The 13,621-nt window shown below is 34.5% G+C and overlaps 1 long non-coding RNA gene across 1 annotated transcript in view; it reads right to left on the bottom strand.

Moving 5' to 3' along the window:
* Positions 1–13,621, bottom strand: part of LOC146544439 (uncharacterized) — a 226,066-nt gene that overhangs the window by 125,688 nt on the left and 86,757 nt on the right. The window lies entirely within an intron of this gene.

Below are 13,621 nucleotides of genomic sequence, written 5' to 3'. Positions count from 1 at the left end.
GATTGACAAAGACTAAGCTCCAGTTGCATTGGTCTGGAAAGCAGCTTCTCAGGAAAAGTGTAAGATGCAACTTGGGTGGGAGAAACTCCAGGTTGTGACTGACAGTGCTTTGCCCCAGGCTATGTAGAAAGCAAGGGTTACATCCAAGATCCAGAGAAAGCACAGAGCTCCAGCAGGAATGGTGCTGGCAAGGGGTTGCCAAAGTAGGAGTTGGCAGAGGGCTGTGCCAGCAGAAATTTCATATCTGGGCCTTGTCTGAGGATTGAACTATCGCAGCTAGCTGTAACTTCAATGCAGTGGTAAACCAACAACAAAAGTGCAACAGCTTATTTAAAGAACAGTCAATTCTGCTTGCATGAACTCCAAAGCCAAGTACACAATCTAACCTAAACATCCAGAGCACCATGAAACTCTTTTATCACACTTAAGCTTCAGTAAGTATTACAGCTGAGAGTTGTATGACTCTTCTCCATATACACTGCCAAGCAGAGTTTGAAGGAAGAGCAACCAGTACTCTAGAATCAACTGCAGTCAATTTCTGCATTAGTTATTCCCTGATTTCTGGAGTCATATGCAACACTTGTTTTAACAGCTTTATATTCCACTTATATCTAAGTAGCTGCCAGAAGAAAAAAAAGAAGTGTCTACACAAAATCACAATTCTAAAACACTAAGATGCATTCATTCAAACTGAAAGATGTAGAAATGCCAAATTTGTTCTTCACTCCATCATTAAAGACCATCTATTCAGTAGACACATTCACTGCAATACGAGTTTGCTTATATGTATTCTGTACAAAAGAAAGTAAAAAAGAAGCAAGAAAGGAACTTAAAATATTTGTTTTGCTTGATCTGGAATAAAATTCCAGAAATGAAAACATCTATTATGGTTAGAATTAAGAAATAAAAAGGTAAGGGTGCTATCATCTTAATTGGCTGCTTCAAAACAAATTTAGATTTTCTTTTTGAAATTTAATATGTTCTAAGCAAGTGATTTTACCAATCCATTTTCCTGAAATCATATTGTACACCTCTGCCATGATAATGAATGTCTTTTAGATTTTATGGTAATGGCTATATAGAAGCAAATGTCTGCTTGTGTACCTGGTCTAACATACACAACTGTGTTTACCCTGTGAAGAGTTCCTGTTTCTGGAAACTGGGCAGTTTTCATGTGTTTTGATGTGTTTCGACTTTTTTGTGACACGGTTAGTAACTGAGTCTGCAATAGACTGTGATAATCCAATCCTCAACTACACTTCTTTTATCCATTCTCACTCCTCATTTTGAATTTTGACATGCTCTTATTTAGTAGACTGCGTTCCAAGGCTGAATTCCTACAGAATTGGGTTTTCTCTTAAGACACTTGCACTACTCAAAAAGAAGAGGCAAGCAGAAAACACATTAGTAGAATGGTGAATTTTTCCAAAAAAATAAATAAAATAAAAGGTCCGCATTAGCTTTTACAGAAGTGTAAACATAAATTGAATACATTTTGTGCATATTAACCTAAAAAACAGACATAGAAGTACACTTCAGGAAAGGACAAATCTGTGACAAAATGTCAAAAGCAATAAAACTAATCATGGTTGGCATTCATTTTTCAGCTGAGCCTAACGCTGTGGATATGGTAGCAGATCCAAAATGCAATATTTCATCAGGTTCTCAGCACCTTTTAAAATTCAGGCATAACAGACCGCTTTCAGAGTTGATTGTTTGAATTTTCTTATTTGTAATGTCTCTCTAGAAGAAGATCCAGTCTTGTATAATTATTCTTATAATCCCTTTTTTTTTTCTTCTTCTTTTTGGTAGTGTTAAACAAGGAACAGTTATGACTCTCCTATGTAAGTTCTGATTTTTATTCTTTAATGAAGATCCATGAAGGCCTTGTACTTTCATTTTCAGGCTAAAAAAAAAAACAAGTAGCTGCCTCACTTACTGAGATGAGCTGTGTATACTGGTAAGAAGCCATAAATAGACAGCAAGCTTACAGCAAAGATGGAAACAGAACAATTCTTACATGAGTTCTCAATATGTTCTCTAATAGTCAAAACCTCTTTTACCTTCCCTTCTGTTTCCCACTTTAAGTGTAACATTACCAATAATCAGGCAGGCACCAAGCTTTTGGATAACATTATTACTATAATTCTTCGATTTAGCAGTTGCCAATAGTTTTCCTAGAGGCTTCTGCTTTCAATATTTTCGGGGCTTCTAAACCCTTAACAAAGACTCATCCGACAGGTTTTGCTAATGTCATCTAATTTATCCACATTAAGCTTATCTAAGGAACACTAGCTGCCCCTAGCTGTATGGAGAAGTGCAGCATTCTATCAATCGCGTACGATCGATTACATACAATATTTTCAGTACTGTGTAATATATAAAACAATACAGTATAACATTTTTATGTAGAAGACCTTTCTTAGTGGAATTCTGCAAATCATATTTCTTCTTAACCAATAGACTGCAATGGAGATCTGATGCCCTTGAGAACTATCAGGCAAGTCACTATCAATTATTCCAGTTTCTGGGAAAAACTAGCATGGAATACTTAATTATTTGGTTTAGAGCCTAGAGCTACAGCAAAGTAGGCATTCTGTGTTGTGTGTGCTCACTGGAGCCCACATCTTCAGATTCTCATCTGGTTCTTCTAGCAGCTATAAGAGTATACCCATAATTATAGAAAAAAAATTGTGTTTGTTCTAAATATGATTCAGAAGTGAAATGGCCATCTAGTTAGGAACCTGAGCCTTCACCTTCCAAGTGCACATGGACATAGTGCATGCATGCCAACAGTCTATGTAAAATGTGACAAGATTTTACAAATTGTTAAAAACATAGTACGTGGTTTCTCCCTCCCCCCCCCCCCCCCTTTTTTTTTTTAATTCCTCAGTTAGCTTGTGTTAATTTTAAACACCATAAGCATGGAAATATGGGCTTTCTTCAAAATCATTTACCTAGGAAGTAAAAGGGTTTGTGACTTTTTATTAACAATTACACAAGATATCAAATAAAACCTCCAGAAGGTTAGAAAACTGAAGAATACAAGATGCAAGGAAATAGAATCTGCAAAGGAGCACATACAAATCTTTGACTTTCGTTTTTATACTCAACACGAATCACTCATCCTTTCCCATTCCCACACACCACTCTAAAGGTGACTCTGATCTGCTTTGACAGATTAGTTAGGCCTGTGCTTAAAAGAACAAAAGAAAAGACACATGAAAATTGACAAATTAAGAAATAAAATATAACGCAGCATAAAGTTTTAAAGTACTCCTTAAAGTGTATCATGTTCATAAATTACAGACAAGTAAAATCTATTTTCATCTACAGGAAGATAGCCAACAAGTTGAAAATTCGATATAAGGTATGCGAGGTAGAGCACTGCTCATAGCAGACCCAACATACAGATGCCCCTGTAGTTTTAATAAGCATTTTAAGGATCAAAAGAACAGAAGAGAAAGAGTACTTGTCTGATCATTTTTTCTGGTTGGTACGAGTCTAGGTATACTCAATCCTTCATGAAATGCAGCGTGACCATGATGTAAAACTTCTAATTTTTGAATGGTTAGTTTATGTTAACGTGCAAATAAAACTTCAGGAAAATCTGAGAACAGTATTTTTACTGTGTTAAGGTGCATAAATCTGAAGTTTACGTTAGTTATCAAAAAATAAGTTATGATAGTCCAAATTCCCTTTTATGACATTTTGGCACAGGTAGTGACTAACAGCTTCATCCACCCTCTCCTAAACATAAGTAGTTTTCAACTTATGTAAATAAATTTTTTGTGACAGCCTGATCTAATACAGATATACTTCACCCAGATTTTCAGCTGGGGATATGAGATTAAAGGATTTTTACCAATCCTTTGAAAATTGTCATTCTGACTTTTCAATTCCGATATTTGGCAACCTGCTTCTTTTTGATAGTTTACAAAATGGCTCAGGGAATTTGACAGTTATCAGGAACTAACTACACCTGTAGAAAAAATGTAAAACATATTGTTGATCAGATAAAAGTCTGGTTCTATCCTTCTTTTCATTTGTCTTGGTTCTGAGAAAGCAGAAAAAGGAAGGCATGAATTTGAAGGAAGCAAAGAAGCACAAAGAGGAGATAGCTTCTGGAGCCTTGATAAACTGGTATCAGGAAGGGACTGCTGCAGTTACGTCAGAGACTGATTTCAACAAAAGTCCAGGAAAGAGCTGAATCCAGATCTAGCTCGATTATAAAGGTAACACTGATCCCAGAGCCTTCAAGATAGGAGAAAGAAAAATGCCCATAAACTCAGCTAAGAAGTCCTTGGAATGGTCATTGGAAAACTGAGCAGAAAATACAGAAAAATGGAGCACAAAGACAGCCACAGAGCACAGATCTGATCTTTTCAGGTTAAAGCTCATTGTATGATGTTTACATTCCATATCAATGTACAGTCTTTGATCACTCCCAATTTCACACAGCCTTGCACAAATTTACTCTCAGAGATTTCAAAGCAAATCTTAATTCTACTTTTCTTTCCCATGCTTTCAAAGTTTCATAGAAACGTCTTCCTTCATGTAGTTCCACACAGTAGCATATGCATTACAATAAGCCTATACAAGGCCAAGTCTCATTTAAAAATTGAAGATGTTCACAAGTTTTCATTCAAATTTCTTACATAATGAGATGCACTTAAGGCAGTGAAAATCTTTTTCTAGAATGAATTTGTAAGAGAATTTCCCCACTGCATATCTGGTATTTTCCTCTTATCAGATGCAATGTCACAGATTTTATTTCAAGTTCTCATTGTGGCATGGAATGGTTCACTTCTGCTAAGGTAGTTTAGTGAAAGCAGTTTCTACTTATGCATTGTTCTGGAATAAAATCAGATTATTTGGGGGGAAAAAAAATGTAGCTTAAGTTTTCTCTCTGCCTTACTCTTCAATCAGGTCTTGCCACAAAATCATAACATTATTAAAGCTACAGGAAAAAAAATGTACTTTGATCATTTCACAGACAGTCTACAACAGCTTTAAAAATGCAAAGCATTTTTTACTTTTTGAGTAAGGTGGAAAGTCAGCATCATCAAAGTTTTGGTAACAAATGAATCATCAGAATAGAAATTGGTCAAATCCAAAAAAAGTAGATCTCAAAGACATTCATTTCTTTTTTTTTTTTCCTTTTTTTTTTTTTTTTTTTTAATAGACAAACTGAGAAATAGTTTGAACATTTTAGAGCTCAACTGGAACAAAATCTTTAGGGAGGTTTTATAAATCTTGTTCTCATTCATGACTTCTGAAACAAACAAAAAGTCTCCCAGAACTTAATTTTCCCACACTGAGAAGCTGTTAAATGACATTTCTCTTCATTCCAGTTCACAGACTAATGTATGCTTACAACTAAAAAATACAGAGCATACGAAAGTAGCACCAATATTAGTATGTATGCCATCCAGGCAGAATGTAAGAACTTTGTACCTGCAAACCTTCTGAAAACACCTGGCTGAGTTTTGCCTTAAGAAGAAAACCTGTGTTGAACTGAGCTTTGTTTAGGTAAAAAATTTTCATATTGCTTTTCCTATGAAAACATTCTAATTCATCCACAGTGACCCCAGATATTTGCATTAGGGTGGTAAGATCCCTTACTGTTAAATACTTTTTTTCTATTTAAATCTATCTGCTTGGCTAAAACACCTAACAAGGGTTCTCATTCTTGTCTTTTACAATCAGAACATTTTATACTAATTGGTAGTACTAGTAAAGGGAGTAGGAATTCTACTTAATTTTTCATACATAAACTGACAATCAAGTGTTGGGTTGATGGTTGGACTTGGTGATCTTAATGGACTTTTCCAACCAAGATAATTCTATGATTCTATTTCTTGAAGATTAGAAAAAAATACTTAAATGCAATACATTGATCCCACCACACACTCCCAACTTTTTTTCCATTATATTTAAGTACAAAAGGATCTAAGACAGAAAACAGCTGCCCTCTGCTCTTCCTTGACTCAAAGTTGTAAAGGGTACTATGATTAAATGAATTACAGATATGAAGGTTTTCGTATCTTTCCGCATGTAGATTTTTTCATAATCTGTCTTGGGTCTAACTGAACAATTTGTTATGCTTTGGTATTAAAGATTATCTAAAAAGGAAGATTATTTTTTTTAAGTATGAAATATAGCACACATAGTATAAAAATTACCCTGCAAAAATTATCTTTTTGAACCTAAGATTTCTTTGTCCAACTATCTGCTATACATATAAGTGAATATTACTCACATCCCAAAAAATATGAATTACATACCATTATCTCCTCATCATCAATCAAGTCAGATACGGCCAATGTCAATGGAGTTTCAACAGAATAAATCTCATACATCATGTTTATTCTGCAAACAACATTTCTTTGCAGAAATTGAAATGCAGCTGCACAGAACCAGAGTTAGCTTACTATCTAAAAAAAAGTCCAAGTAGACAAATATTTTAGTTAATGTGCTATCATTAATCGAGAAATAAATTAGTCATGATACATTTGCAATCAACCTGCATGCATAAAACATTGGGAATATTTTGAGTATCCAAACAAGCTATGTTTAATAGCTCACTTTTTCCAATTAAAAGTATCTACCATGGAAAGGGAAGAGAGGAAGAAAATACTGTTCTCTTGTATACTAATATTTAGTACTCTGTTACATCCTCCATTTTTTACATTTCTGCATACTCACACATCTCCTGAAATATCTGCAGTACTTTGTCTCATAAGCATATTCCTGAAGCCAACATAAGATAAAGCACTTTTTTATTAAAAAAAAAAAAAAGTACTGCACTTTATAAACTGGTGTTACATGTTCAGCCTATCCACCACGATCAAATAAAAGTGCTAACACCTCAGACTCATCTTATAATTTATGAATAATATCGAGAATATTTTTATAGCAATTTCATCAACAGTGTAATTATAAGCCTGATTATAGATAATATGTACAAGAGTACATGAGATACCCATCTAGAGAGAATGCTCAAGTTCAGTGTCAGTTGTAAAATGTAAATTAATATTCTTTAATATGTACATGTCTGATTCTCACAATTTTAGTCTTATTTTCACCAAACCAGAATGGACTTATCTCTTTGGATGTTCCCTCCCTTTCTGAAATGATTATTATCTTTACTATTGACTATGATTATTCTGAAATGATTACTACTTCGAAGATTACTATCTTTAAGACATTGGTGATCAGCTAAGTTGGCTACAAACCAGGTATGCCTTTGTATGTTGTAATTATACTTCTCACTACGCTGTAGATACAGATATGAAATACACAAAATGAATGAGGTACTTAGACATTTTGCCTCTAGGTTTTTTTCTCTCTAGGAAGTATTTTGATTTATTCTCTTTCTAATTGCAACTCAAAATTACTCTTATTGCAATTCTTGCACAAAGGTTGAACGTAATGTAATTTTATTCCTGCTGCTGCAGGCAGTTCTGTGTATCCAACAGTTAATTTGTTCAGCCATCCAGAAAGATTTCAGCCTTATCTAGACATTGGTCCCCTTCATCATAACAGAGATGCACGCACTTATTACATGAGATGGCCCAAAGCAAACAGTGACATTTATGAATCCGTACAACACGTAGAGTCAACAATATGTAGGCCAAATAATGTGAAGCATATGGGTTTTCTTGAGTAGTGCTTAATGTGATAACGTCTTTAGAATTTAATATAATTTATCAATAATTATTGTGGGAGGAGGGGTAAGTGTGTTAGCTCTGGTGACATTGTCTGCACTCAAACTTTAAAGCCTTTGCCATGAGCGCTGTGGTAGCATTTGTTGCATGCAAACGTCAAAACAGAACTTAAGAGTGTGAGCATCTATTTTTGAGGTGAAATGTGTAACATTCCCATTGGTCATAATCACAACTCTATCCCTTATGTAACATGCATCTGTGGGCTTTTGCACAGCTGACACTTATTTTTTATTAAAAGACATTTTTATACCAATATATACTAGACTATATACACTTCCACAGACATCTTTTTTGTGTGCAACTGCAGAGGTTTTAAAAAATACATACACTTCTACAGCTTGTTTTTTTTTTTTTTTCCCCCCAAGAGAGGATTTCATAGTTGACAATTTAGCTGCTTGAAAGAAGAAATTTTCTGAAAGTGTCATACGTTTATTCTTACAAAGCTTTGATCATCATTCTTGGTAATAAATACAAAAATGCAAATCTTCTGGTTGCCACACCTTCATTTTCAGACTGAATAAAAAATGGCTTGTTCTAGTTAACAAATGAACAAGGAATTGACAGCAGGTTTCAACACTAATTAATCTAGCAGTTCTACACAAGCAGCAATGGGATGTCTCCTCTCACTGCATCCTTTCCTCTAGCTGTGGAAAAACAAGCCAGAAAAAATTACCTTTTATTGCTCTCAGAAATTCATTAACTTCTTGTGAATCTCTTATTTTTATACTAGGATAATACCAAGAGTGGCAACCACACTTTATGAACTGAAGAAAAACGATGACACCAAGCTACAAAACCATAAGCACCAGAAACAGGTTTAAGATCTGTATTCCCTGTACCTGTAACACACTAAATATAATTTAATTGCCCATTGAATTTTTCTTTCTTGAGCCAACTACCATTTTCTATTTTCCCGAATAAATAAAGATGACTTTCCATCAGCTACAGCGGCCCTCTGAGACATAGGAGTTATGTATAAACACCTGACTAATGGAGTAGGAATTCTTCTCTTCCTATGGAAAACAAAAATGCACAGCCATACCAAAAGCCCAGAAGCCTATGCATTAACAGGCTCTTGGCAGTAAACTCAGTCACCTCCATTCTCTACAGCACCGGTCTTGTTCTCATAATTCATTACATAATGAATTACTGGTAATAAGAAATATGGGGAAAACACAAGGCTGACGTTTCAAGACTATTTTAAATTGCAATTCAAAGAGTTAAACCTGTCAAGAAATTAATAGTAATGTAATTTTAAGGACAAATTATCCATTAGAGCTAAAGAAGAAGTAAACGTTGCTGGTTGCTTATTTTTTCTTTCTTTTCCTTACAAGTTTTCTCCTTGATGATTCCTTGGTTAAAATCAATTTACTTTGTAAAAACAGACAAATGGTTCAACAACAGTGATTACAGGGCATACTGATCTGACTAACGTGTTATTAACCCACAGATTTATTAGTCTGATTTGGGAGTCTATCTACTTCCCTCAGAGTGAGCAGTTTAATTACCAGTCCAGGACTGTCTGGGTCTTGTTTTTTTTTGTGTTTTTTTTTTTTTTAATTTTATTTTAAAGCAATGCTGCCCTCACCTGGGAGTTAAATGTACAATCTCCTCCACCTCCTGATTACAGCTCTTACTCCATCCTGCCTGAAACACATTTTTATAAATTTTATAAATGCGATCAATGTATCTTCTAGTTTAATGTACTTGAAAAATGTTTCTAATAGATTTTAACTGAAAATCTACAGAGAAGAGCTTCAACTAGTATTCCAAAAATTCAAAATTGTTGTTACTGAATATGCATACACTGATTAAGTGCAAGGTAAATGTATTTTGTGATGTGCTACTGATATGCAGTGCTAAATATTTTTATTCCAAATTTTACCAAGAAGCTTTTGACAATTTTTTCTGCAAGAAAGTATTAGAACAGGTTAAAAATGAAAGAAATAATATTGGATGTTAATTATACTGCTTCAGTGTACAATCAAAACAACCATATCTTTGTTGATGATTATTTGCTAAGAATATTAGCATAATACAACAAATGCAGTGAATGTATCAGTCAGATTATTACTGGTTTACAGAGTTAAGTGTTAGTCTTGTGCAGGTAAAATGAAATTAGATTGTTTTTTCCACTGGCAAGGATGATTTTATCAACTAATAGCATACTTCGATATATTGAAATTGTAGTACTGCATATGAAACTACATGCTTATCCCTATTTATGCCTTTTTTTTTTTTCTTTTTTCCCTCTACTCACCTTACTCTAAGGGCTGTAAATGTTATCTATTGTGACAATGAATAACTTCACAGCTTGCTAGAAGAAACCCAGACTGGAGTTTTTAAATGGCCTCTGTACTAAAACTGCGTTACTGTGTTGAGAGTCTGTTATGTTACCCCTTAAATTCTGTCAGCCAGCAGACAAAATTTCTGAGGAATTTAGACCAGAAGAAAAAATCCAGGCGTTTGTCAGCACCCACACACTAGTGTATGACACCAAATCTAGGGACACACACTCTTCCCCACTGAAATTCTGCTAAGTGTACTGAGGCTTAGAGGGAGGGCTGTCAGAGAGCTGATCTTTCTTCCCCTGTCCCACAGCTCAGATACTGCTGCAAGACATGAACTGGTGAATGCTGGGCTGGTCTCAGATGCCACCTCGATACAGAAGTTGCATGTTGCCTGAGCAGTGTAGATGTGTCAGATTGTATTCTGAACAATCCATCCTACTGGCTGAAATAGTAAGAACAAATACGTAGTGTTATGTGCATGAACAGCAGATGCAATTTGAGCTAGTTCTATATCTCTCCTGTGGCTATACATGTTCAAAGAAGCATAATCTCCATATGCATTAAGTTGCAAGGAGGTAAAGACCACCAGAGCATTGCTTAACGCAAGTAATTTATCAGCCCAGTAAATCTAACCGTGTACAGTTTGCAATTTCAAGGACTAGGTTGAGTGCTGATGCGGGGTTTAATCACAGGAAAGGCTAAAAAGGAAGAAAATACAAGTAAAATGTCATAGCTGTCTCTTATGAAGCACTATGGCGGTATTTTCCCACTTGCATGAAAGATCTGTCTTCTTACTGCCACAGTCCAGACCATGCCAAATAACTGCAGATTAGTAAAATATTCCTTTAAATTGATACCTCAGGTATACACATCCAGACTTTGATGTCATCCGTCAGATACCTTTTTCCAAAGCATGGAAAATATTGTTTGTGTTAGACATACATGTCTCCTTTCTGCAATAGTTTCTCTAATAATTAAAGCTTGGCCTGAGAATAGTCTAGCCAAACTTGTAATGACACTCATAGATAAAATCCTTTTTCTGGGGAAGGGGGTAAAAAACAAAAAAAAAGAGAGACTGGCACAATACTACATACATCCTGTGTGTTTTGTATAATGACTTAGCTATTGTTAAAAAAGATTTCTTTTGGGTCCTGTGAAAAGTTAGCTTTTCATTGCAGTAGGAGTTCATTTATTGCTACATTCTACAAACTACATAAAGTTTATGGCTTTTTTTTTTTTTACTAGTACGATGATAAATATTTGGTACTGCATTATAAAATAGCAAACTTTGTACTGCTATAATTACTTCCCCTAGGAGTACAACATATCCTTTTGTCACTTTAATAGCATTGGTATTCTCAAACAGAAGCAGTAGGGCTAAAGGAGATGGATGCATACATAAAGAGCTTCTAATCATAGGCATGAACATATCTAGAAAGCAGTGTTATTCTTCAAAAAAAAAAAAAAAAAAAAAAAGTGTCTGTAGCTCCAAATCAGGTATTTTTAAATTTTCTAAACTACTGAGTAAGAAAATCTGAGTTCTGGCTCTGTTTTAGACAAAAATAAATAAACCAGAATTGCAAGCATCAAAGAACCAGCACCTAGACAGTAACCAAACTGCAAAAAGTTGTCAGTCACTATATACAGCATATTTATGCCTTGCCATTATCACTGTGGAGTTAAAACTACTGTAAAATATAGATAAAATGTAATAGAATCAAAGTCTTCTTGCTATTCCTTCACTCCCAGTTCCATATCATGCATTGTAATATGAGTATTATTGTCTATCTCTACTAATTAACTCTGCTTTGAAGGAGAGGAGGTACACATTGTAGGAATGTTAGATATCACTTCATGGTAGCTCAGCGTCATAAAATCTCACTTTCTTAGCAAAGTGATTGCTCTCATCTTTGGTTCCTCCCTAATTTATGATGCTAGGAATCGCAAAAACAAAACCAAAATTGTTGGGCTTCAGGATAAAACACAAAACTATCAAAATAAATTGACTTCACATGCATCATTGCAAATATTCATAATGTACTCTTAGTTTTCTTTGAACAGAGGGCCATTTCCTTTTCAAGACAGACTAAAAAGCATAGCTTATATGTAGGAAGTATCATGACACTGCATGATAATGTGAAAGAATAATATTTACTTGCAGGGAGTTTATACAAGATAATGCTGGAAATAAGCTATAATTTTTCCTTGTAAGAAAAATTTGTTTCCTTACAGTATTGCTTTGATTTCTTTATCTCATGCAGATTATTTTTTATGTGTAGCCATGGATTCTAAATGACACGAAGAACAAAGGTTTGAAAAGAATCTCATTAATAAGTTAAATGGTTGAACATCATAGAGCACAATCTGAGAAACTCAGGAACTGTGATGTTACAGATCCATAAAACCAAGACTTCCCAAATGCTTAACTGAGCAAATGCAACATTATGTTATTGCTAGAATTGTTGTTGACTTATTAATGAGCCAAAACTTGATTTAAATAGTATATTTCATTCATTCACAGAAAAATTGGATCATTACTGACTTCTTGCTTCAATATGATATAATTACTACTTAAAGGAGGGTCTAACAGATGGGAGATCAATTTTTGTTTCAAGTGTACAGCAATAATGCCATTGATCTTTATGAACAGTACTCCATCTTGAATATGACAAATATTTTTAACAATCATTTAAAAAAATCTCTGAATAAAAATCTGAGCACCATAATTAAATATGATTAAATCAATTAAATAGATATCAATCAATAAATTAAATATAATTCAACAAACCAATCTCTTAGAAGCAAAAAATACTAGCACTTGAGATCTCAGAATACTGAGATACTGATGTATTATAATCTTCTGGGAGAGATCATAGAGGTATAGCCTTTAGCATTATGGTTGCTGCTGCAGTTCAGCTTCCCAGAAGACAAGCATCCACAGTCAATTACCAACCTCAGTCACATTTACGTATCATTTTTTCTAAAACTTCCTTTCAAGCACTTCTTGCAAGATAAAATTCACCTTTTATTTTCAGCTTGAACTGAATACTGTTCGTTGTGATGTGCATTCATGAGGTACATTTTTATGACAATGACTTGGATATTTCTGATTTCACAGGCCACTGAATTAGAAGCATGATGAAAGGAACTGACTGGACCATTCCCAATGAACATAAGTTATCAGTTGATATGAGTCAGCAGGTATGGGCATACTTCTTTATTTGTCATATCCATTGTCACAAAGTGAGTGAACCATCACCCTGAACTCTTTTACCCTGGAGTTAATGCAGTCTTGTACATCCATGGCTACACAATATGAACATGCATCCAGAGGCTCAAATACAGTTAGATGGAATTTGTGATGTTTCTACCCTTTAAAATTGTCAGTCCAAGCTTTTCCTCCACTGAATTTCGAAACATCACTTTAATATAAATTCACAGGACTTCTAGTGAAATAAAACACTACTTCAACATGTAAAAACATATTACGTGAATTTGCAACAGAACCTAAAGATGCCTCCTCTACAAAATCAATCTATCATAATTCAGAATTTGTGGAGAAATTTCAATTTTCTTGCTGCATCATCACAATGAAATGTT

This window comes from Meleagris gallopavo, chromosome 4, assembly GCF_905368555.1.
Source record: "Meleagris gallopavo chromosome 4, MGAL_WU_HG_1.1, whole genome shotgun sequence".
Taxonomy (NCBI): Eukaryota; Metazoa; Chordata; class Aves; order Galliformes; family Phasianidae; genus Meleagris; species Meleagris gallopavo.
Note: the sequence above shows the minus strand (reverse complement) of the source record. Positions and strands in the feature narration are given on the sequence as shown.